General features: G+C 42.2%; 1 long non-coding RNA gene across 1 annotated transcript in view; it reads left to right on the top strand.

Moving 5' to 3' along the window:
• The window catches only part of LOC116081894, a 9,925-nt gene extending 1,200 nt beyond the window's left edge, over positions 1-8,725 (top strand). Inside the window, exons 2-3 of the long non-coding RNA XR_004115075.1 lie at positions 7,465-7,662; positions 8,605-8,725. This is a non-coding gene — a long non-coding RNA (uncharacterized LOC116081894). The remainder of the gene's footprint in view (positions 1-7,464; positions 7,663-8,604) is intronic.
• Positions 8,726-26,570: the final 17,845 nt, after the last annotated feature.

Genomic DNA, 26,570 nt, shown 5'->3' with positions numbered 1-26,570 from the left:
ACAGAGACAGAGACAGAGAGACAGAGAGACAGAGAGAGAGAGAAACTATTTGGTTTTGCACAGTGGTCTCATGGAAATTTAATTTCCCAAGATCTCCCTGGGAATGGACATATTACTTGGCAGAAAGTGTACATTGGTAACTGAAATCCTGGTTGGCAAGCTGAGACATGAATGGTAGATAATTCCTATCCTGGTAGACAAGTTAGGTCAAGAATATTAGACAAGGCAAATCTGTCCCAGTTGAATATCCCAAGCAATGGCTAGTGATAACTTTGGTAATGTTTTCTGGCTTCATTGGTGATGGTGGATTGTGTTGGTGATGATAGTGATCAAAGTAAGCTGATGGTTTTGCTTTTGATAATAATGTTTCTAGGATATGTTTGATGGTATTGGTGATAGTGTTGCTGCTGGTGGTTGACACAAAGGATAGCATGGTACTTGATCCTTTGGCCCTACCTATTTCACAGAGTAGGACTCAGTATTTCTGGTTACTTGTATATAATGCAGGGGTGTATGTGATTATGAGAGAAATGCTCCAGAATACATACAGATTTACTAAGAAAGAGATGGTCAAGCCATTTACCCTTTATTGTCTTTTCTTATAACTGTCAACCACACACTGTAGGCTCACATTTATTTTTGAAGGGATGCTTCAGTGATTTCCATGGTGGGCAGGCTTTCTCTCACTCTCTCCAGCACTTATTTGTTTTGGGGAGACTACCATTCTAAGTCCACATGTTGGTATAATCCTTATATTCATCTAGAAAAAGACCAAAGCTAAATGAACAATAATGAATGGATAGATCCCCAAATCACTGACAGAATATAAGAGAGGGAAATGGGCAAGTCAGTGGTAGATGGTTCCTTGGTCAAAATGTGTCTTCTCCTTTCTCTTGTATCTAGAAATGGCATTGATTAACATCACAGGTTTTTCCTTCTAGTTTGACTTTTTGATTTATCATATATCTTTCATTTGCATAGTGGGGAGAAAAAGAGTGGCACTGATTCTATGTTTCTAATTTTTTGGCCCTGTAGACTCAAGGATCTCTGAACAGAACTTATTTATTTATTTATTTACTTCACATTCCAAAGTCAGCCACCCTTTCCTCTTAGGACCCACTCACACAGATACTCCTCTCATTCCCCCTTCTCTCTTTTTTCTGAGAAGGGGACACTCTCTCTGGGTACCCCTTACAGCACATCAAGTCACTGCAGGACTAGATACATCCTCTCCCATTGAGACCAGATGAAGTGGCCCAGCTAGAGGAATTGGATCCATAGGTAGACAACAGATTCAGGGTGAGACCCTGCTTCGGTTGTTGAGGAACCCATATGAAGACTAAACTTCACTTCTGCTACATATGTGCAGGCCTAGGTCCAGCCCCTGCTCATTCTTTGGTTGGTAGTTCAGTCTCTGGGAGCCCCTTAGGGTCCAGATTAGTAGACTCTGTTGGTCTTTCTGTAGAGTTCCTGTCCTCTTCAGCTCCTTCAGTCCTTCCCCCAACTCTTCTGTAAGACTTCCAGAGCTCCATCTAACATTTGGCTGTAGATCTGTTTCTGTTTCCACTGGTTGCTGTGTGGAGCCTCTCAGTTATGCTACATTCCTGGAGCAGACTTTCTTGATCAAACATGCGTCTGACATTTGGAAGGAAATATGAGTCAGTTGGCTCTTCCAGATCCTCCCCAGGTGTCTTGGGGGCTCTGTTTCTCTAATGACTGTCCCATGCATTATGGAAGCTCATCCTTTGTCAGTCTGATGAGTAACTAAGACATCATTCGTCTATGAACATATACCTGACTCATGCTATATGAACATGTAGGTTCACTCTGTCCCGTTCCATTAAGTTTGGTTCTACTATGCTTTTATTGGATCAACAGAATGCATTCTTTGATGTATTTATAAATATCTTTAATTTCCAAAGGCTCACAAATAAAAATAACACAGACTTGGGATAATCACAATTAACTTAGGTCAGAGGAATTATTCACACATTTCTGCTTGATTTGTAAGTTCTTGAACAATCTTGCACACATGAACAAAAAATGTACTTTCCTAATTATTCCAGGTGCACTGTTTGGCCATTTCAGTGTCCTGACTAGGTCTAGAATTTAAGCAGAATATAGTAATCTAAAATTTGCTCTGACAAGTCACTAGGGGGACAGATGGGATATGTTTTTTATCACAGGGGTGGGAGTTGCTGGAACTATTCCAGAGGCAGATGTGGATCTTTTTTTTTTTTTTTTTTAAACCTCACATGCAGTTTTTGTATGGAAAATTTCAGACATATGCAAAAGTAGGCAGAATTATAAACACTCCCCCCACTTACTTGGCAGGCAAATTTCAAAACTCTCAACTCATGGCTGATACTCTCTCATCTCTGCTCAACCCATTCTTTCCTTTCTATCTCTCTCCCCAGTGAGATTGCTTAAAAGCAAATTCCAAAAATGTTCCCCTTTGTCAAGAGAGCGCCAGCAAAGAGCCCAGAGAAGTGGTGTGTGCAGCTTATATCATATTACTTGATAGAAAGCATCCAGATTCTCCTGTGGGGTGCTCTGTCTGGTCCTCTTTCCATCTCAGTCAGATATGACCACCTAACCACAGGGAGTTCCTCTGTGAGAAGATAAAACAAGTCTAGTTTAAATCTGTATTCAGAGGGATAGAAAGATGGCTCATTAGTCAGGAGAGCCTTCTACTCTTCCAGAAGAACTAACACCCGCATCACAATTGCCTTTAATTCCAACTCCAGGGGATTTCTTCTGGCTTCTATGAGCATCATATTCCTGTGTATATATCTCTGCATAGACAAACACACACACACACACACACACACACACACACACACACACACACACACATACTTTTTAAAGAATTCAAAAGTTATATTTGGCAACTCATGTCAATAAGCCAGTTGCATTATTTATATGTAAATATAACCCTATTCTGGATCCTATTCTAATAGAATCTACCTAATAGGAGAAAGATTATTTCAACCAGTTCTCATGCAGGTCTGTGTCTCCTGTCTGTTGGCAGAACTGTATTCTCTTCTAGAGTGAGTCATCTTTGTGAAGGGCTTACCCCGAGCTCTGTTACCCAGGTTCTCCCTGATCTTCCCTGTCTTGTCCTTTCTTTGTTGGACTATTAGTTGAAAAAACAGTGTCCTTCTTCTTTTTTTTTTTTTTCCAATGCACCATTCTCAACTTCCTGTTCCAGTTTCTAGTGATTGATGTTGAGAAATAAATCCCCATCCTGTTTCTGTCCTTACCTATGGCACACAAGGAGTGTGTGAACCATGAGTCACCCTCCTAGATATTTTTGTTTGAGGCTGAGCAGTACGAATCAAGGGAGCTTGTGACTTCTTCTTCTTCTTCTTCTTCTTCTTCTTCTTCTTCTTCTTCTTCTTCTTCTTCTTCTTCTTCTTCTTCTTTCTTTTTCTTCTTCTTCTTCTTCTTCTTCTTCTTCTTCTTCTTCTTCTTCTTCTTCTTCTTCTCCTTCTTCTCCTTCTTCCTCTCCTTCTCCTTCTTCTCTCTTTCTCTCTTTCTTTCACTCCAGATTTTATTCCCCTCTCAGTCCACCCTCCAACTGTTCCTCCCCAGCCCCTGTCTCCACGAGGATGTCCCCCACCCCCACCCAACCAGACCTCTAAACTCCCTGGGGCCTCCAGTCTCTTGAAGGTTAGGTGCATCTTCCCAGACCTGGCAGTCCTCTGCTGTATATGTGCTGGGGACCCATCCCATATGAGCATTACCCAGCTCTCTTTCTGCTCTGCATTCTCACATTCACCACTAACAGTGGGAAACAGAACCAATCTCCCTTCTCAGGACCCCGAGCACATAAGCCTTCTTTTTCTTTGTTGACTCCCTTTCTTCATTTTCTTCCATTTAGGAAAACAGATTGAGTCTGGCAGTAAGGGGAAAAAACACTGGTTCTCTCAGATAAAAATATCCTTCCAAGTAGACTTTATTTTTACTTTATTATTATTATTATTTTTTTTTTTTTGCTAGCACCTCGGCTTTTGAAACTGAAGAGCTAGGAATGCGCTTCTGTTTTCATTCTCTGAGATCCTACTGAGCCATTCATTTCCTGAGCAATTAGACAAAAAAAATCTATAGCTCTCTGAATAGGGGAAGAGGTATATGAAAGAGAAAAACATGCAGGGAAGAGACTGGGACTATATCAAAGCATACACCATAATGATTATCTGGATCCCAAGAGTTTTAAATGTAAACAAATAAAACATACAAAATACTGAATTTAATATATTATATACATTAAACATTCTTTGTATTTTATTCATTAAATATTTCATGTGTACATACATCACATATACAACAGCACCAAAAGAGATAAGGCCAAATGATATTTTGTATATAAAATTATGTGCACACACATTAGTTGAAATCTCATACCTATGTTATGAAGTAGACATCTATGCTTCTGTTTGGTCTATTAGAGAGATAGAGGTTTGGATGGGCAAGGTAAGTAATTGCTCTGTAGTACAGTAAACAAATGCTAAAGCAAGCCTCCACCCCAGATTACACTTCAGAGCTACCCTGAGTGTAGAGCATATGGGGATCTAGGTATCACATACAAAAGCCCACCTGAGATAGAGTGGTATCAGGTAATTGAGAGAGGATGAGAATCTAGGGGCAGGGCTTAAAGGAAGCAGGTGTGTAGGGCATTATTGTTGATGTTAACATCAAATAGCATCAATACCCACATATTGAACCATTGGAATTGCAGCCATTCCTGAGCTTCAGTTTCAGCCTCCTTCTCTTTGACAGGGGTCAAGAGAGCACTTGCAGATCAGGATTATTTGTAGACAGGTGCTATTACAGTGTAAACATAGGGTAACCGCTCTGTAAACGCTGGGTGCTGATGACAGCTGTTGAATTCCTTGTGGTAGGCTTTCCGTCTGAAATAGCACACTCAATGGATGCAATACCAATGACATATTTGAAAAGCAAACTATTATTGACCCTATGAATCCACAAAACATTAGTGCCAGAGACTCCAAGGACATCAGTTTCTGCAGATGTAAATGTCCTTTATGTAAACTGGTGGCAGATTTGCATATAAGCACACATCCTCCTGTGTACTCTAACTCACCTTTGTGTTATTTATAACATCTTACACAATGCCAATGCTATGGAAATAGCTGCTGATCTACATTTTTAGGGAATAGGGACATTAAAAGTGCCCATGTTCAGTGAATTTGCACTTTGCACCCATCATTTTCAGTTCGTGTTTATGGGAATTCATAGGTGTGGTATCCGCAGATACACAGAATCAGTTGTGAGAGTGAAAGCTCATATCACATCATGTTAAAAGAAGACATGTCCTAACTCATGTTATAGATGAAAAAAAGTAAGAAAGCAACTCAAGGGAAAAAATGGTGGTGACCTTTCCCTGCTTGGCAAAATTGCAACGACCTTTGCTTTCCTTAATCTCCTTCAGTCTCCCCATTTTATTCTGTTGAATAGATATTTTGTAATCTGAAAACACATTTATGTTTTTCTTAGAAGACAAAAAATTTGGAGATGGGTTAAGCACAAACAATCCTGCTTGCTTGAATTTTTATTATGCTCTGATATGTTGCTTTTTAAAAATTACATGTGTGAGAGTGTATGTGTGTGAGGTTATATGCTGTAAGTTCATATGTGTGTGTGAGGCCATGCATGCATGTGTGAAGGCCAGTGGCAGAAGTCAGGGTTTTATATATATATTATATATATATAGTGTGTGTGTGTGTGTGTGTGTGTGTGTGTGTGTGTGTATGTATGTATGTATGTATGTATGTATGTATATATGTATGTATGTATGTATGTATGTATAGGTAGCCAGCAAGCTCCAGCCATTTTGTGCCTGCCTCCCATAGCACTGAGGTAACAGGTCAGTATTTTTTTCCTTGCATAGGGGCTGGGGATGTGAACTCAGGTCCTCATGCTCATATAACAAGTGTTCTCTTACCTGCTACCAAACCACCACTTAGTCCATCACTCTATTTTATAAAAATAAATTGTAGGTTTGTAGCAACGATTTGAGCATTGAGGAACTTTTATCAGTGTACTGGCTCATTTTGTGTGTCAACTTAACACAAGGTAGAGTTATCACAGAGAAAGGAGCCTCCCTTGAGCAAATGCCTCCATAAGATCCAGCTATATGGCATTTTCTCAAGTAGTGATGAAGGGTGGGAGAGCCCATTGTGGGTGGTGCCATCCTTGGGCTGGTAATCCTGCATTCTATAAGAAAGCAAGCTGAGCAAGCCAGTGAAAGCAATCCAGTAAGCACCATTCCATGGCCTCTGCATCAGCTCCTGATTCTAAGTTCCTGCCCTGTGTGAGTTCCTGTCCTGACTTCTTTTTGTACTCAACAGCAATGTCAAAGTGTAAGTTGAATAAACCCTTTCCTTCCCAACTTGCTCCTTGGTCATGATATTTGTGCAGGAATAGGAACCCTGACTGAGACAATCAGTGTCATTTCCCCAATCATGTCTTGTCTCTTACATTTTAGTAATTCACACAAATATTTTGAAAACTTTTCTAATTATTATTTTTTATAATTAGTTATATAATTTCATGTGGTACTATATGAAGCTTTGTCATCTATGATTGTTGATGTTGCTATTGTAATTATTTTGGGGAACAACAAATGTAACTGTGGTGGTAAGAATGAGAACAGCCCCCATTGGCTCATATATTTGCACATTTAGTCCTCAGTTGGTGAGCTAACTGGAAGGACTAGGAGGTGTGTTCTTGTTGGAGCAGGTGTATCCTTGTTGGAGGAGGAGTGCCACTGGGGGTGAGTGTTTAGGTTCAAAAGCCCAAGCTAGACCCAGTGTCTTTCTCTTCCTTCCTTCTGCTTGAGGATCAGGATGCAAAGCTCCCAGCTATTTTGCTAGCAGTATGTCTCCCTGTGTGCCTCCATGCTGTTTGCCATGATGACAAAGGGCTAAACCTCTGACATTACAAGCAAGCTGCCAGTTAAATGCTTTCCTTTATAAGAGTTGCCTTGGTTGCAGTATCTCTTCACAGTAATAGAGACTCAGACAAAGAAGGTACCCATATAAGATGGTGAAAGTAGTCAGTGCAGGCAATGTGTGCTCTGAATATACCACTCACCTTTCCTTCATCCTTGATACTTTCTTTGGGGCTTCCCTCTTTCCAAAATTACTGAAACTGGGTCAACGAATACCCCTACAATGAACACTGGATGTTCATCACTCACTTGAAATTAAAACCTGGAGATGACTAAGCTCAGTAAGTCATGCTGATACAGAGACAGGCTGAAGGTTAGGCTTCTGGCACCAAACAGCTGAGCTGAGAGTTCCAAGGAGAACATCTCCAGTGAATTAAGGAGGCAGAACTGCCTTCCTTTGATATGGAGAAGATTTTAGTGGTCTGTGGAGATCAACCCAGCTTCCTCAGTTTCTTTAGGCAAAGCCTAATTGATTGATTTCTTTTCAGTTCCACGAAGGTCACTCGTTGAGGAAGCTTTGGGATAGACGTCTGTGGTGTGGTCAGGAGTATGGTTCAGAAGGAGAGCGCTTGCCTGGCACGCATGCCGTCACACCTGCTCTGAGGATTCGGATGGTAGTTCTGCTCAGAGGACTGTGTTTTACACGTAACATAGGAATCCTCTTCTCACTATGGTGTTTAGGAAGTGTAAGTATCAGCGGGTATATAACAGAGTCAGGACACAGGAGCTTGTAGTGATATTAGAGATGCCCTACCTCAAACTACTATACTACAGGAAAGGAAGCTGAGGCCATGAAGGTTGAATCCACTGTCATTCTCATGGTGCCTACCAGGAGAAGAATAACCTTGGACTTCGGGTTTGATGACATCACCAGTTCCCAGCCCCTGCAGGCTGAAGTAAGAGCAAGCAAGCAAGCTTTCATGACTTTTCCTCTTCTCCTACGAATATGCGCTCAGGTTGTTAAGTCTTTGGTTTTCTGAAGGTTATGCTGACAAGTGTCTCTTTTTCAGCGTTTTAATCTGCATATATGCGTTTTTATATGAATCACAATCCACAGCCGGTCTACTGAAGGCAGCAGTTTCCTGTCAATGATACTTGAATGTATTCAAATAACGGCTTTCCCTTCCCTTAGAAGAAAGGCAGTGCATGAAACATCTTGTGGGCTTTTTTGCTAGGCAGAAAGCTCAGTAGCAATGGCAATTTTGCTTTAAAGGTGCAAACAAGGTTCTGTCTTCCCTAAGGGTTTCAGAACTTTGCCAGCAAGGACTTTAACAACCATCATGATAAACCAGTCTTGCCTCTATAGTTCATGGCAAAAATATCCCCCAAACTGCAGGTGTCCCTTTGGGAAAGTCATTCTTATTTCATCAATCAAGCATTTCTTTGTGTGACCAAAGCATTTGTGTGTGAAATAAAATAGCAGTTTATCTCATGGAGTCCAGAGACTGGAAGCTGTAAGACATTGCTGTCTTAATTATGGAGATCTTGGAACCTCACAGGGTGCTGATCATAGCCACCAGTGATTGTCCATTTATGTCCTACACTAAGTTGGGCACACACTAATGTCTGAGGACATTGCTCTTTTCTATCAGGATGCATTAACTCACTCTACTCCTTTGTCCTAGAAGGCTTCAGGGATACTATATGTGAAGGACCAGATGAATGGATGGAGCTCTATGAACACAGAGATCCCTGCAGGCAGCCTATCAGATGTATCTACTGGTCTTCTAAGGTCTGCACATAGGACTCAGGAATGAAGGCCACACAACTGGTATTCCGGTAAATCTACTCCTGTGTTTCATATCACAATGAAAAAGTATCATTGATGTTTTCTTTTATTATTTTAGGAATTTTGCAGAGGGGATATCCCCTTATGATCTTATATGACTCATTGGGAGACCCTCATTCATGATCTGATGCACAGTATAAAAGACTATTTCCTTCTGATTGATGAATTATATACTCATGGGCAAGAACTGCATTTAGCATATCTAGTGCCTCACAGGAAAGCAGGGCCCATTAGAGAAGTAAACTCAGTGAGATGAAATCAGACAGAAAATAACCCTGGAATCTTCAAAGAAAACCACATTTTTCCAGAAATACATACTATTTTTATTAGTTAGTTTGCCCATTGCTATAACAAAAAAACAGATGAAAGCAATTTCATGAAGGGTTTATTTTGGCTCACTGTAGAAAAAAAGTCCATCATGGGGTGTCATGATGTCAAGAGGGCTGAGGTCATTGGTCGTATTACATCTACAGTCGGGAAGCTCAGAGAGATGAATGTTGGTACTCAGCTAGCCTCCTCCATGTTCACTATCCCCATCCTATGGAATGGTGTCACCTGCAATTAAATTGGGTCATCCCAACTCAATTCACACATTTTTAGACATTCCTTTAGATGTGCTCACAGGCTTGTCTCCTGTGTGATGCTAGAGATGACAGAGTCTCATTCCATGTCCCAGGCTGGGCTTGAACTGATGCTCCTCCTACATCAGTCTCTTAAGGGCTGGGATTATAGGGATATGCTACAAGGCTCAGATTTTCATAAAAACATTTCTTTGAAGGAATTCCAGTTAACTGAGGGTAACTCTCCTAGTTTTCCCTCAATTCTGTTGCTATCATGGGATGAATATGGGCTTAAGAGATCATAAACACCACTCTTCTTATGGTTGAAGAAGATGTGGCTTTATAGGATCTCTGTGGACTCACGGGGTGGTAGATGTGAAGTCCATACATACACTGTCACCTAAGAGGGCTTGCAGTGGAGAGATGGCTCAATTAGAAAAGTGCCTGCTGTGAACACATGAAAATCTGAGTTTAGATTGATGATATTCACATAGATCTCTGGTCATGGTCACACACATCTCTAATTTGTCACGGGGGAAAGGGAGAGAAAAGCCAATCTCCAGAGTTTACTGGCTGACCAGTCTAATTATTAGGTAAACAGGGTTCATCAAGAAACCCTGTCTTAAAGATAGAAGGTGAAGAGGAATTATGGAAGATACCAGCTATCAAACTCTGGCCTCCACACAAAAGTGTACACATGTGTACATACTCCTGCACACACATGTGAGCACCCATACACACTGAACGTGCATGTACATGGACACAAAACTATACATCAGTGGCAGGATTGTCAGATTCGAAAAGAAATACATATGTTTGGAGGTAGGTCAAATGTGAATTTCCTACAAACAGCAAATACATTTTCCAATGTAGGTAAACTCCAAGTAACATTAGGGCTGCACTAAATGCACCATGCATTCTGATCCAAAATTCAAACTTCATTGGGCATCGAGACAATGCCTGTCAGTGATTGCTTTACTTAAACAAAAAGTTAATAGTATCCAGAAAGGCATTGAAAAAAAAAAGCACCCAGGAACAAAACCCAACATAATATATAAAATGAATTAATCTAGAAAGGATCCATCATCCTTCCATTTGCTGCCTTCACCCACAAATTGTCTGTTTAATGCAACATCCTTGACCAGCCACCGGACTGCACCCATCTGTTCAACAGCTCAGAAATTTCCTAGATCCAGACACCCGACACTTGGTTATGATTCACTAACCAACAATTGTCTCCACCACAAGGCTAGGAGCCCAGTGTCTGGGCCTCACCAGCTATGTATGAAATGAGTGCATGACCCTATGATTGAGCCAAGCAATCATTGCTCTTGAGCTTGATCAGCCATGCCGTTCAGACCACCATTGAGGTCTTTCTCCCACCTCCCTGGAGGAATAACTCTGGAATCCCAAGAGTCAGGATACCTGAGCCATCTACTCTCAGAAGAGTTTTTGGGTGTGCTCCTTGCCTCTTCAGCTAGTTACTCTCAGCCTTTGGCTTTGCTGGTTAGAGATTGTGAATGTGACCAGAGGCAGGAAGGGTGGACCATAAGAAAGAGAAAGACCAAATCCAGGCTTCCGGAGTTATTCCTACAAAGAGGTAGGAGAAAGACCACAGTGATGATTGTCTGAACGTCATGGCTGATCAAGCTCAAGGGCAATGATTGCTTGACTGAATTATGGGGTCATACATTCATTCCATACATAGCTGCTGGGGTCTAGGCACTGGGTTCCTGGCCTAGTGGTGGAGGCAATCTAGGAAGGTGGAGGTGTCTAATTCTAGGAAATTCTTGGGATGCTGAACAGATGGGTACAGTCAAACGTGGCTGGGCAGGATGTTGCATCAAACAGACAACTTGTGGGTGAAGACAGCAAAGTGTAGGATGTTGGATCTCTCCTAAAACATGACTATTGAAAACAAATTCACTATCACAATTTGATAAGAAGGTCTGGTGCTGTGTTAAGCCATATTGGAGCCCTGAGGCACAGAAGAAAAGAAGGGAAAAGACTAGTAATCATGATGTTTTAAAAGTTTTGACATTTTGTTTGTCATAGGTTTGCACAGAATCTGATCGTTTTAGCACACTGCATTAAAATGCTGTGTTTCTTCCCAATTGAGATCTCAGCCTAGAGCACGTTTTCCCTTCTGGATTCTTCATGTCACCTTTCGGGTCTCCCTTTTCCATCAGGGACTGACTCCCCTCCACTGTTCCTAATAGCAGTAGTAAGCTGCGGAGTTGAAGCTGGCTCCGGAAGTTTCATTTGGATGTGGCTAGGCAGAAGGTCAGCACAGAGATAATCACGTGTCCTTTTGTTTGATCATTCCTTTCTCCAGAACTGATCCAAGGCAGTGGTTAGGCCAGGATATGGTCTGGGGACCCAATAAAGGATACCGTGCCTTTGTGCTTGGTGTTGTCATGCCTGTCTAGAGGCCATGTTTTCAGTCTACCCAAGCCACCTCAGTCACTGTACAAGATCAAGTCAATCCTTTCCCAGATTCCTTCTTTCTTTTCTACAAATTCAGCCTTTGCTAACTGAGGCAAGGAGAACAGTGCATCTTTTTACAAAGATCTGGTTGAAGATGGGTGTGGTTGGCCCACCCATGCTGCCAGCACTCAGGAGGCAAGGGCAGGGGGATCAGGAGTTTGTGGCTGTCCTCTGACATGTAACAAGTTTGAGGCCAGCTTTCATTGTATGAAACCCCATCTTCATAAAACAGGAAAATGGTGATATGGAGATAGTCCATGGGGGGAGACTATAATGATACCTCAGAAAGTAACATGCTGGTCATGCTTGTATGAGGACCCAAATTCAATCCCCAACACTATCATGAAGAAAAACCAGCAGGGAGATGTGTACTTGAAATGCCCAGTATAGGAGCATGGTGATAGGTGGATCTCTGAGGCTCACTGGGTAGGCAACTTAACTGGGTGTCCTAGGTAAGACATCCTGTCTCAAATTTCAGGATGGATGGTTCCTGAAGAAGAACACTGAAGATTGCCTTCTGGCCTCCATGCACATGTAGATCTGACTTTGCTCCACATAGATGACCAAAAACCAAACCAAGCCAAAAAACACCCCAAAAATCAACAACAAAAACAAATACCCTGTAGCAAAACCAACTCTCCCCCCAAAACTTAAAAAAACCCCAAACCCCCAAAACCAACCCCACAACAACAAAATCCCAACAAAAACAAATACCTGGCTGACATGCTAGTCTCTTAGTCTCAGAGGCCATCCTGTTGTCCTTGTCATCTGGCTTCTGATGGGCTCTACTTGGCTTGTAGTCACATCAACCCTGCTAAGGTCAAAGGTTGTCAGTAGGAATTAGAGCAGAAACAGGACAAGCTTCCTGTGGCCTGCACAGGCTGAGCTGGGCTCTAGGCACCAGAACACATGCTGTGTTCTTCCATTATTGAAACCCAGAAGGATATCTGGATCATACCTGGGGACTTACTCCTGTGTGACATTTTAGTGAAGAGAGAGAGATTCAGGCCCTTAGGTCCATAACCTGCCTCCCCACTGAAGCAGGGAAGCCAGAGAGAAAACAGAGGAGAAAGGAGTGTGGAGTTCAATGGATTATCCCAGAAGGACTTGGGCTTGTTCCAAGCCTAGCATTTGAAAGGGGGACAGAATGAAGGCTCTCTCCCTCTTGAGACTGGGAACACATGTTCTGTGATTCAAAGGGCAGAGTCTCAGCCCATGGCTCATGAGTTATTCATGAGCCGCCCCACTTCTAGGTTTGAGGGATGGTTATTTATAGCACATAATCCTTTTTACAAAATGACACTACCCAGGCTGCGGGCTGAATTACATTTTAAGGCAAGTGTCCCAGACCGGATGGAGATCCTGTTAGTAATACAGAACATACATAATGTGGGCTCGAAGAGGAGTATGTATAACTTGTATTTTTACCACGCATCTCTATGTCTTTACAATAGAATAGGTTTTCGACAGCCATTCCCAGTGGTGACTATGGCTAAGAACAGAGCGGCATGGCATCTATTTATATCTATTTTAAAACAGCAGGGAAAAAACCCTCAAACCATTTTATTCCCACTGTTCAGTGGCTGTATGATGCATGCTGTTGCCCAAGGCTCTGATTTCCTGGCAGTCTTCTGTCTTGATTGTCCACATGTTCCCCTGCTCAGGTGTACAGTGGACAGCCTCTACACAGCTGAGGACAAATGAGGTACATTAAGTGTAGCCAGCTTAGGTCTTTTGGCACAATGCATAGCCTCCAGGCTTCCACGTTTAGCCACATCGTGTGCAGATGCAACGGCTTATCCCTGGTGAATAATGACGAGATAAAAGTAAGAACAATATTAACAAGGGGCTCTACAAAGGGGTAGGGACATTCCTAGTGAAAGAGTAAATGGTGAGATCCAGTGAGGCCATTCTCACCTCAAAAAGAATCACTGGAGGCAGGGAGCTAAGAAGTGGATTCTTGGACTTAGGAAATGTGGATTAATTGGTAGAATATGCCTAGCTAGCATGCATCCCACTTGATGATATATGCCCACAATGCAAGCATGTACAAGATGTAGGCAGGAGGATCAGAAGTCCAATATTATTCTTAGCTACATATCGAGGTCAATGCACACCTGTTCTACACTGACCTAGTATTAAAAAATGGATACAGCCCATAGTGTGCTCTCCTGTTCTAGCATTGAAAAAGAATTCCCCTGCTCCAAAGACAGTCTCTCATCAGGCAAGAAGGTGATATCTTAGTTTCACAATGGAAAATCACTCACTGCACTATCATTTTCTTACTTTTTGAAAGATTTATTTATTTTTTACTCTATGTGTACTTGTGTTTTGCCTTCACATATGTCTGTGCACCTTGCGCATGCAGTACCCAAGGTGACCAGGAGAGGGAGACACCTCCTGGAACTAAAGTTGAAAGTCACCTTGTGGGTGCTCCCAATTGAACCCAGGTCCTCTGAAGGAGTAAGTAGCCAGCGCTTTCAACCACTGAACCATTTCTCCAGCCTCATGATTGTGATTTTAGTGAACAATTAAGGAGAAAAGGGTCAATCCAACTAACATTTGTTGGAATTAGAACGGATTAGAGGCCTTCCTGTTCCCAGTATTTTTCACTGATTGAAAACAGGAGCAAAACCCAAACAACAACCAATTAAACAACAGCAATAGCAACAACACAAAAGAGTCAGCTGGCTGTACCTCGCAGGTGTCTCTAGCTGAGCTTCATCAGGTTGCCTGGGTTTGAAAGTCAACTGAAACCTCTTTCTACTCTCTGACACCTGGATCACTACAGTCTGCAAAAATATCCCGAGAAAAGAGAGACTAACAGAAGAATATGCACACATGTTTATTAATGATTCACTTATAATCCACATTTTTGGGGTATTATGTTTGTGCTGGAAACATAAATGTCATTCTTCACACCGAGAATTCCTTATCAGAAAATCCCTGGTTTCAGATTATGAAGAGCTATTAGGCTGTTTTGTGTCTCCTGATTGCAGTACCCATTGGTCCGCTCATCATGCAGGGGTGCAGGCAGAGGATCCCCATGATATGAGGGATGTTCAATTAATAATACCCATGTTATAGTGGCCTCATTAGAAAGTATGTAAGGAATAGAAATTCACTTAAAAAGCCCCCCCCCCCTTTTTTTCATGCATAGGGCTCTGGGCTCTTTCCCCTAGCACCGTGTAAACAAGGTTGCAATCTAAGATTGCAAGGGAGTACAGAAGGATCAGAATTAAAAGGCCTTCCATGCTATATAATGAATTTGAGGCTAGTCTGGGGTATATGAGACACCACCTCAAACAAAGGAAAGAATTTCTTGGTTGCTATGAAAACTCAGAAACTCCTGGGGATACGAAACCCATTTTGTCTGATGACCCCGGGAGCGTATTACATAGAGGATTTTGGACCAGGCTCATTGACGTCAAGTATTCTGAAGAACTTCAGATACTCAAGGATTTATTTTATTTTACTACCTGCATATTTTTCAGGAAGACTCTAACACAAGGCAGTGAAGTATTTGCTAATATTTGAGTTCCTAGGAGCCAAGCCCCCATATTGGCATCCAACCAGGTAGGCCTGAAAGGATTGCATCTCGAGTAAGACGCCACTAGGTGTCGCTATCTTCCTCTGAATGGGAGTCACCGAGGCCATGAGGCTAAAAGGAACTAGAGCAAAAATTGTGTTGATTTCAAGGAAAGCGTTCTTCTAATAATAATGAGATGGTAATTAGTAGGGGAGATGGCATAAAATTATTTCAGCATTTAGGAAAACTATGATTCTAAGCTACAGAAAAATGTTTATTTATTTATTTATTTTTGGAAGTTCATTCAGTGAATATGCAAGAATTTCCGAGTTTATACACCATAGCTTGATTGGTGGCCATGCCTTAAGGGAGGATCTCATTTCCACCCCCCCGCCCCCCGTGGACAGAATCCTGGGATATTCTCCAGGGCAGTATAGGGGTGATTTCTCATAGCTCTATAAGATTTCTAAAGGCTCCCACTTGGTCTAGCATAAGCACCCCATTCACTCCTCAGGTAGGCTGCAGGGCGTTTGGAGATTGACAAGCACTTAGCCCGCGTGGACAGGACACCGGACACGCCCCAGTCACCTCTCATGCAGCTGACCTCGATTTTTACTGATCAGGTTGAAAGCAAATTGTAACTTTTCCAAAGCCAAGTTCAAAGTCAAAGTGGCTTTCAGAATGCAGGCTGTGTGTCTCTGGGATCCCCGCTGTTCGCATTATGCTTCCTGCCTTCTGTGTTTGACCTTCAGTGGGCAACTATTAAGGGAGACAGAAAGGAACGGAGGGCAGAAATAGAAAGGATCATTTCTTAGAAAACCCCCAAAAGAAAAAGAAACCAGACCAATGCTCTTCTTTTAATTTAGCCCTGTCGTTGCAGAGGTGAGAGTTAGGTTTTGCAATGAGGCTCTTCTTTGAACCAATCCAAATAAAATGAAAACGAGCTTGAGGCACGGTGGCTGTGTGGCCAGAGAGTGGAGGATGCTTCTTTGCTTATGCAATGAGCAACCAGGGAGTGAAAATAGACAGGATCAGGCTTCCCTTGGCTGCCGGTTCTTAGCTCTGCCTCTAACACGTTCCTTTCATGCCTGCACCTCTTTATACCATGATGTGGTTTGATCCACATGCAGAAATAAAGATCGAGCTTAGACTAAACACAAGGGCCAACCAGATTTAAGCTGGTTTCTAAGCCAAATCCCAGGTTTGGAAAATTACTACTATATGTCGCAGTTGCAATATACTAAGAACTTCCCTACATGAAGCACCATTGAGTAGATGTGGTCAGATCCCCACCCTGGAGTATCCACAGTAACCCTGCACAGTATGTGGGGAATATTCCCTGTACCTTTCATCTGGTGTTTGGCATTTGCTAGAGGATCCTGTGTTACCAGGAACTGAAGCTCAGTATTCTTAAGAGAAATATTATTTGGTGTTTAGTGGAGCCCTAAATTAGTGATGCACCATAGTGATTTTCATTTGGAATACCCTCGTTACCATGGCAATCATATCATGCCATGTTTCGTTGTCTTGGGTGTTTCTAAAAGCAATCCAGTCTCCATAAACTCCTCATCGCATCGGAGACTCTGAATACTCTACGTTTATGCATGCTGACTGAAATCAGGCATATTAGGGTCCTAGGGCTGAGAACACATGCAACTCTGTTATTATGTCAATTTACTGCATATTCAGCAAGCATTAGCAGTCACATAAAGTAGACAATTAGTGAACTACAAATAGGTAAGGCACAGGTCTTGTATAAATCTGTCTTTTAATATTCTAGGTATTTATGAGAGCTTAAAATCCTGCATAGTAAGCCGCCGACCTCAAGACTCTGCCTATGAGGCATGTTGGCACACCTGTGAACACATGCGTCGGTATGGTGTGTGACTGTGTATGCATCCATGTATGTGGTGATAATGCTGTGTGTATGTTGGGTGGATATATATATCTGAGTCGGTGAACCTGCATTGTGTGTGTGTGTGTGTGTTGCACACTGTGGTGAGATGAAGAAAGATAAATAACATGGAGAGAAGAGGGAAAGGAGAAAGGTCCAGGAGATGGAGGAGGAGAGAGACTGCATAGTGGGTGGGGAGTGTACCACAGTGCCTCTGTGCCTCTGAGAGGAACAACCAAGGCATAGGCATGTGTGAGCATGAGCGATGTCCTTCACTTCCCTTGTCACAGTCCAACACATGCTCTGAATCTCAATTTTGAACCAAAGCTCCAGGCACTTCCTGGCTGACTGCCCATCAGTTTCAGCCTCCACTGAACAGAAAGAGCTCCTGGGAAGGGACTCTGCATCCTGAATGGATTGGGCAAGTCTGGTTTTGAAAATGAGTCTTAAGTTATAGTCTTGCTGGGAAAACTCATGCAGGTGACCTTCCTCTCCTGGGCTCTCTCCCCAGGGATTTTTCCAAGGATAGAAGGAAGCTTTTTTTCTGCATCTTCCAGCAGGTGGCAGTGCGGCTGATAATAATCTCCTGGGAGGCTGCAGTAAATACTGTCTTCTTTAGCCGCTGAAGGAAGTGAGCTGTCTCCCTCTTCAAGAACCGTCAACGTCAGTGAATGATAGAGAGCAGGATGAGCGTTGAAATAGCAAACATTCAATGCATAGCATCCTCTAGCAGTTTTGAAATTGCATATATGTATTTATTATATGAGGTATGGTCACGTTCAAAGCACGAGTTAGCAGACTCAGGACTTCCTAGACCACAGACTCTAGTGTCATTACATTGCAAGTGTAATTGGCCTTTGTCCAGGTCTCAAGAAGTTGGCAAAAAGAAATCTCAGTTGAATGTGAGTGACTGTGATTCATAGCAAGAACTTATGTTCCTTCACTTAGTGATGTAGGAGGGGAATGTGCACAGGTGAAAGCTAAGGACCATGACAGAGTCTAATCAAAATCTATGCATACTACTTGGAATATAAACAAAATATACATCCCACATATACACCTTTGATCTACATAATCTCAAATATCTCAGTGTCTTGACTTCTAACCCTTTGGCCTCACTGTCATCTCATTCTTCCTCAGGATGCCGGCAGGGTGGAGCTACATGCCTTTGTGAGTTCAGTGTGCTACTGCTTGTCATGCAAGCTTCCATCTTCAAGGGAGACTCTTTCAGAGTGTAATGAATTCTGATATCTATAAATGTACATTAGTCTTTCTCTTAGGGTAAAGATGTTCAGGCCAGACGTACGTTGAGGATTCTCTCAGGATCTCAAATCATAACATCTGGGTGTGCAGGAGGGCTTGTGAGAATGGAGGTAGGTTCCATGGCAGATTGTGTAGTTCTGTATGACCTGCGGCTTGTTGTGGAGCAGTTTCCTCAGAAACTAAATATTTCTTCTTAGTGAGAGAAGCAATTTAAGACTCTGGCTGTCTGAGACAACATATTATCCTGCAGAAAAAGCTAATTAAAATTCAAGAAGTTAACAACTCAATGGTTCAAGGAAGTTCCTGAAATCAACCAGATTCACTAGGAATCTCCTTCTCCAAGCAGGCATAAGCAGTAAAGACTGACGAGAGACATACTCAGACAAACTGAGCCCTCCAGAAGAGGCTCAGACCACCTAACAGCCTGAAGTAGACACCTTACAGCCTGTCTAGATGCATGCCTGTTATACTGTGAGCTTCAGGTTTGAAGCTTTTGTGAGCTGTCACCTATGTTGGGGTAGACTTTTGGTGACTCACCTGTCTTTGAGTTATTTCTACTTCTCTAGGTAACCCTAATAAACTATGGTTTAGTAGTTGGACTTTGGTGCTATACTAGCTGGTTTTGTGTGTCAACTTGACTCAAGCTGGAGTTATCACAGAGAAAGGAGCCTCCCTTGAGGAAATGCCTCCATGAGATCCAGCTGTAAGGCATTTTTTTTTTCAATTAGTTTTCAAGGATGGGAGGGCTCATTGTGGGTGGTGCCATCCCTGGGCTGGTAGTCTTGGGTTCTATAAGAAAGCGAGCTGAGGCAGCCAGTGGAAGCAAGCCAGTAAGCAGCACCCTCTCATGGCTTCTGCATCAGCTCCTGCCTCCAGGTTCCTACCCTGTGTGAGTTCCTGTCCTGATTTCCTTTGATGATCAACAACAATGTGGGAATGTAAGCTGAATAAACCCTTTCCTCCTTAACTTGCTTCTTGGCCCTGATGTTTGTGCAGGAATAGAAACTCTGTCTAAGACAAGTGATATCCTTACTTTGGTCGCTGTGGGTTCCCTCTCTGGCTTGAGTAGATGTTCATAACTCCTCAGGAATAGAGTCATAGAATAGTCTTCTATTTCCCAGATATGAAGTTCTGGGGCTATCAGTAAGGCTGCCTTTGAGATACATATACATATATAGGGATATACATATCCACGTATATATATACATATATATATATATGTAGTGATTTAGTTATTTTTAATTATGTATATGCCTATGTGTCCATATGTTGGTATGTGTATATGTGAATGCAGGTGTCCCAGGAGGTCAGAAGGAGGAGCTCTATTTGATTCCCTGGAGCTAGAGTTACAGGTAGTTGTGAGCTGTCTGATAACGGTGCTGAGAACCAAACCCTGGTCCTGAACAGGAGCCGTATAGCAGTATGTACTTTAAACTGTTGATCCATCTCTCCAGCCCCAATCTTTTCTTTCTTTCTTTCTTTTCTTTCTTTCTTTCTTTCTTTCTTTCTTTCTTTCTTTCTTTCTTTCTTTCTTCCTTTCTTTCTTTCTTTCTTTCTCTCTCTCTCTCTTTCTTTCTTCCTTTCTTTCTTTCTTTTCTTTCTATCTCTTGCAGTTTAAAACCCTCCTCAGGTAATGCATAGGGACCCAGCTCCAGCTTTGTTCACCACTTTTGCTGACCTGTATATCCTCAGTTGCTTATTGTACCTTCCTTCTTTACATCCATTGCTTACAGCTGTGCCTTCTCTGTGCTCTGGTAAGGCCATCACCTGCAGGGTGCTTGAAGCCAGTGAAATGATGATACAGCCTGTCCTTTCGTGGCTTCTACTTAGTCATCCCTGTAATTCCACCTTCACTACAAGGCCTGGCTTCTTCATTTTAGCAACTTTTCTTAATAGCTCTAATCTGCTGTCGACTCAATAACATGTTCCTTTGCTTTCACGAGAACAAACTCATTTATTGAAAGAATCCTCATGAAGTGTGGGTCTCAAAGCACTTAAAGAGAGTGGAATATTTATCTAACCTTTGCATCCTGTGCTTTCAGATGCTCCAAACTAGGCCACCCTCAACCACTTAGCTTTGCAAAGCGTTTTACATGAGCTGACCTAGTTCTTAAAGCCTCTCTCTTTAAGAAGGCAGACTTTTAACTTCAGAAATATTGTAAGTTGCAGAGTTAACTTCAGATTACCAAGAGCTGACAAATGTCTGCATGGCTGTGATGTGAACTGAAAACATTTGCAGATGTGTTCCTTTCCTTCCCTGGAGGCCACTTAGTCCTACCTGTTGATTCACTCCCTTAAGCCAAAACAGTCTTTAAGAGGCCCCAATGTAGAAATGATGCATAGTCCCTCACTGGGTAAAGAGTCTATGCTCCTCTCTGTGGAGGTTGAGCAAGGACTGGGGTTCTCTACCTTAGAGATCCCATTATGGAATTCCTCATCAGTTCATGTAAGAGTGAAAGCCAAGGAAAAGCCCAAGAAGTTTTGATGGAGTTGAGTTGTGTACAGACAGTTTAGAGCCACATGGCAGTCCAAACTCATTATTAATGCTGAGGAGGATATAAGGACTGAAGACATCACAGTATTACTGATGCCTTGGAAGACTGGATGCCCTGTGTAGCCCCATTCAGCCAGTCCAAGATCTCAGATACATGAATGTGGGAGGTTAGCACAGAGAGAGGGAGGCCTGACTGTGGAACCACAGAGCCTCAGGGAAGGCTTTAAGACACCAAGCCAGATTGATCTTTGACAAAGGAGCTAAAACCATCCAGTGGAAAAAAGACATTTTCAACAAATGGTGCTGGTTCAATTGGCAGTTAGCATGTAGAAGAATGCAAATTGATCCACGATTATCTCTTTGTACAGAACTCAAGCCCAAATGGATCAAGGACCTCCACATAAAACCAGATACACTGAAACTAATAGAAAAGAAAGTGGGGAAGAGCCTCAAGCACATGGGCACAGGGGAAAATTTCCAGAACAGAACACCAATCGCTTATGCTTTAAAATCAAGAATTGACAAATGGGATCTCATAAAATTGCAAAGCTTCTGCAAAGGAAAGGACACTGTCAATAGGACAAAACGGCAACCAGCAGATTGGGAAAAGATCTTTATCAATCCTACATCCAATAGAGGTCTAATATCCAATATATACAAAGAACTCAAGAAGTTAGACTTCAGAGAACCAAATAACCCTATTAAAAATGAGGTTCAGAGCTAAACAAAGAATTCTCAACTGAGGAATACCGAATGGCTGAGATACACCTAAAGAAATGTTCAACATCCTTAGAACTCAAGGAAATGCAAATCAAAACAACCCTGAGATTCCACCTCACACCAGTCAGAATGGCTAGGATAAAAAACTCAGGTGACAGCATATGCTGGTGAGCATGTGGAGAAAGAGCATATTGCTGGTGGGATTGCAAGCTGGTACAACCAGTCTGGAAACCAGTTTGGGGGTTCCTCCAGAAATTGGACACAGTACTACTTGAGGACCCAGCTATACCACTCCTGGGCATATACCCAGAAGATGCTCCAACATGTAATAAGGACACATGCTCCACTATGTTCATAGCAGCCTTTTACTTATAATAGCCAGAAGCTGCAAAGAATCCATATGTTCTTCAACAGAGGAATGAATACAGAAAACGTGGTATATTTACACAATGGAGTAGTACTCAGCTATTAAAAATGAAGAATTCCTGAAATTCTTAGTCAAATGGATGGAACTAGAAAATATCATCCTGAGTAAGGTAACCCAATCACAAGAGAACACACATGGCATGCACTCACTGATAGGTGGATATTAGCCCAGAAGTTCAGAATACCTAAGATACAATTCACAGACCACATGAAGCTCAAGAAGAAGAAGACCACAGTGTGGATACTTTGGTCCATCTTAGAAGGGGGATCAAAGTACCCATGGTAGGAAATACAGAGATGAAGGTTGGGGTAGAAACTGAAAGAGAGGCCATCCAGTGACTGTCCCACCTAGGGATTCATCCCATATACAGTTACCAAACCCAAACACTATTGTGGATGCCAAAAAGTGCTTACTGACAGGAGCTGGATATAACTGTCACCTGAGAGGCTCTTGCAGTGCCTGACTAATACAGAAGTGGATACTCACAGCCATCCATTGGACTGAGCACAGAAACCCCAATGAAGGAGCTAGAGAAATGACCCAAGGAGCTGAAGGAGTTTGCAGCCTCATAGGAGGAACAACAATATGAACCAACCAGAACCCCCAGAGCTCCTAGGGACCAAACCACCAACCAAAGAGTACACATGGAGGGACCCATGACTCCAGCTGTGTATGTAGCAGAGGATGGCCTTGTGGAACATCAATGAGAGGAGAGTCCCTTAGTCTCGTGAAGGCTCAATGCCACAGTGTAGGGGAATGCCAGGACAGGGAAGCAGGAGTGGGTAGGTTAGTGAGCAGGGGGAGTGGGGATGGGTTAGGGGGATTTTTTGGAGGGGAAATGAGGAAAGGGGATAAAATTTGAAATGTAAATAGAGAAAATATCTAGTAAAAAAAAGATACCAAGCCAGAGAAGGGACAGAGGAAGAGGCAACCCACTTTGAGTGGTACTTAGGAGTTCTTCAGAGTCCATCTTGTGATCTCAGATGGAGATGTATCTAATAAGGGGTGAGGTACAAAAACAGGAGTAACTTCATGGGGTACAAAGTATCTCTGGTGATTAAATGTTCACCATCAGATTGCTATGACATTTTGATGGTACAAGGAGATGACCTACTGGACGCTCACAGCTCTCTGCTCCCTAACGTAGAACCTCAGCACAAGGAAGACAAATGAAAGCCATGGATGGCTACTAGGCTGATTGATGTCAATACATTCTCATTGCTAAATTATCATCCCAGTTAAAGGTTTTCAATATTTATACTTCAGTTGCTTGGCATCCAGCAGCAGTCTTGAGCCCACAGAGACTGTAATGTTTGCCTGAGTTCTTGTATTTTTGATGTACTTTCATTAATAAAAAACATTGCTCTCTACAAAGCAATTTCAAGAACAATTACCCAGTTCATTTATGATATAGAGAAGTTTACTTAATGTCAAGTGAGTAGATTAAAATATTTTGTAAAAGAATAAGGAATAGGCTGCTTTGTTCTTAAAAAACAAAAACAAAAACAAAAATCAATTTATTGCACACAAAGAAGACCCAGCATGGTAGTGACTTAGTTAGCTTTTATATTGCTGTGACAAAACACCATCAGCAAAAAGAAAGTTGGGGAGAAAAGGGATTATTCAGCTTGTACTTTCACTGTTTGCTGTTCATCACCAAGGGAAGTCAGTGCAGGAACTCACACAGGGCAGGAACCTGAAGGCAGGAGCTGATGCAGAGGCCATGGAGGGGTGCTGCTTATTGGTTTGCACCCCATGGCTTCCTTAGCTGTTACCCTCCTGGTTTGAGGCCTGCCTCTCATAGCCACACCTCTCTGCCCATCTCCTGCTATTTGCCACGCCTCCAACCTGGTTCCAGTTACATTCGGAAGCTCCACCTCTGCAGAGAAAAAAGGAAGTCGCTGATTGGACTGACATGCTGACGTACTTGGGGGGGAGTGGTTTTGCCTCAGGTATTATACCTGTTGGGGGAACAAAGGTTTAGCATTAAAGGTTCAAGACGACTGAATGACCACAGCTCGTGTTGTCTAATTTTTATCTTCCCACATGGGTAAGGTACAGTATGGCTAGCCTACCTCCTCCTATCTCTGTTATCTCCTCCTATCTTTTTCTAACTCCATATTTCCAGGTAACCCATTCTTTAATGTTACTGCTGGCCAGTAACACTTAGCCTGATTTCTTATAGAGCCCAGAACACCAGCCTAGGGATAGCCCCACCCACAATAGGCTGGGCCCTCCCCTATTGGTCACTAATTGAAAAAATGCCTTACACAACGATCTCATGGGAACATTTCTTGAACTGAGACTCATTCTTCTCTGATGACTCTAGCTTGTGTCAAGTTGACACAAAACCGGCCACTACAGGTGGATAGCAGGGTGTTCAGCACTGAGAGAGGTATATATTAAACATTCTTTTTCTCTGCAGGAGGTTAGATGTACAGGACAGAGGGACTCATGATAGCATCCTAATATAAGACAAATGAGGGGAGGCGTTCCAGGGATGATTCAGTTGATTATATTATTTCTGTATAAAAAAAGAAATTATATGTTTGGAACCCAAGTTTGATCCTGAAACCATGAAACAATCCAGGCATGGACTTGGTAGAATGCTCACTGGTTGAGCATGCACACTGCTCTTACATGGTGGAATGCTCACTGGTTGAGCATGCACACTGCTCTTACAGAGGCCTGACATGAAACCATGAAACAATCCAGGCATGGACTTGGTGGAATGCTCACTGGTTAAACATGCACACTGCTCTTACAGAGGCCTGACACGAAACCATGAAACAATCCAGGCATGGACTTGGTGGAATGCTCCCTGGTTAAGCATGCACACTGCTCTTACAGAGGCCTCACATTTGCTTACTAGCATGTTCACAATTACTCCAGCTCCAGGAGATGAGACTTTCTGGTTTTTGTGGGAGCCTGCACTCACATGCATATTTCTATACACAGCCACATACATATACTGTATATACATAATTAAAAATAAAATACATCTTTTAAGAAAGCCAGACATGGTAGGTAGGATGTGCTAGAAATCTCAGTCATGGGCAGGCAGAGACAGATAGATCTGCTTGCTGAATGGGTGAGCTTCAGGCCAAGAGAATCCTTGTCTAAGAAAGATGTCACCTAAGGATGACATCTGAGATTGTCCTCTGGCTTCTGTAAACAAGCATGCTCCCTTGCAATCACTCACAGGCATAAGAAAAATAGGAGGCATTATGGTACTCTAAAGTAGAATGCATGAGGTGTACCACTTGTTCATGTATTGGTTTCATGCCAGGAATGAAACCCAAGGATGCAAAGCATCACAGGCTCCTGTGGTCTATCTATCTATCTATCTATCTATCTATCTATCTATCTATCTATCTATCTATATCTACTGTGTGTGTATATATGTGTGTATGCAGAAAGGTAGAGAGACAGAGACAGAGAGAGCACAACACAAAGCTATGGGGAATTTGAACGCTATGGGGTATTCATAAGTGCCTCAATAATTTAATCACCACTGACCTTTCTGTTGTAAAAATAGAGTCTTATTGTTTATCTCGATGTATGACAAATTCAATAAGTAAAGTTCAAAGAAGTCTGGCTCCTGTGGCCTCATTAGAGAAAAGAAGTTGACCATATTGTTTTTGACCTACAGCAGCAGTAATCACACAGAATGGGGTACATTTCTGAGGCTGGACCTCCTTCGGCCTCTGGTTTATTTCGGAGACAGAGAAGAGTGGACATGGCTGCTGTAGCTAATGCTGGCTGGGTGCAGTCTCAGAATAGCATCAGACCGCTACTTGAAGTTCTCAGAAGATAGATATTGTTTTTCATGTTTGAAGAGATGGCTCCCCAGGTCACAACACTCAACCCTCAGCTGACTTGTGGGCCAGGTCTATGTAAGACAAGCACCATTATTTTAATGTTATGAGTTATGGAATAGCTTTGGTGGGCATTTGTGAGCACCAAAGAAGAAGGAAGAAGGGAAAGAAGGAGGGAAGGATGGAGGAAAGAAGGATGAGGAGAAAAACAGATAAGGAGAGAGGGAGGGAAAGTGGAAGAAGAAAGGAAGGAAGAGAAGAATGGAGGGAGAAGGGTGAATGAGGAACTAGAATAGAATTTTAAGTGTGATATACATGATGAAGTATAGAATGATCTACTTTATATAGCTGTGTGTAAATGTATTTACTAGATCACAATATAAAGTCTAAGTAAAAAGGCTTGATCATTACTGTTGTAATATTGCAATATATTCTAAACAAAATCTAAATGTCTACCACACCCAATTTTACACTATAAATAAAATAGTATTAAATAACAAAGTTTTAAAAACATGGTCAAAATATGTGTATGTATAAAGATTTATATTGTTTTAATTAGTTTTTAAATATCGCAAGAGATTTTTTTCTTTAACTTTTTCCATGTAGGTGTATG

Source organism: Mastomys coucha, unplaced genomic scaffold (genome assembly GCF_008632895.1).
Source record: "Mastomys coucha isolate ucsf_1 unplaced genomic scaffold, UCSF_Mcou_1 pScaffold7, whole genome shotgun sequence".
Taxonomy (NCBI): Eukaryota; Metazoa; Chordata; class Mammalia; order Rodentia; family Muridae; genus Mastomys; species Mastomys coucha.
The sequence above is the reverse complement of the archived record's forward strand: the minus strand, read 5'-3'. Positions and strand labels throughout refer to the sequence as shown.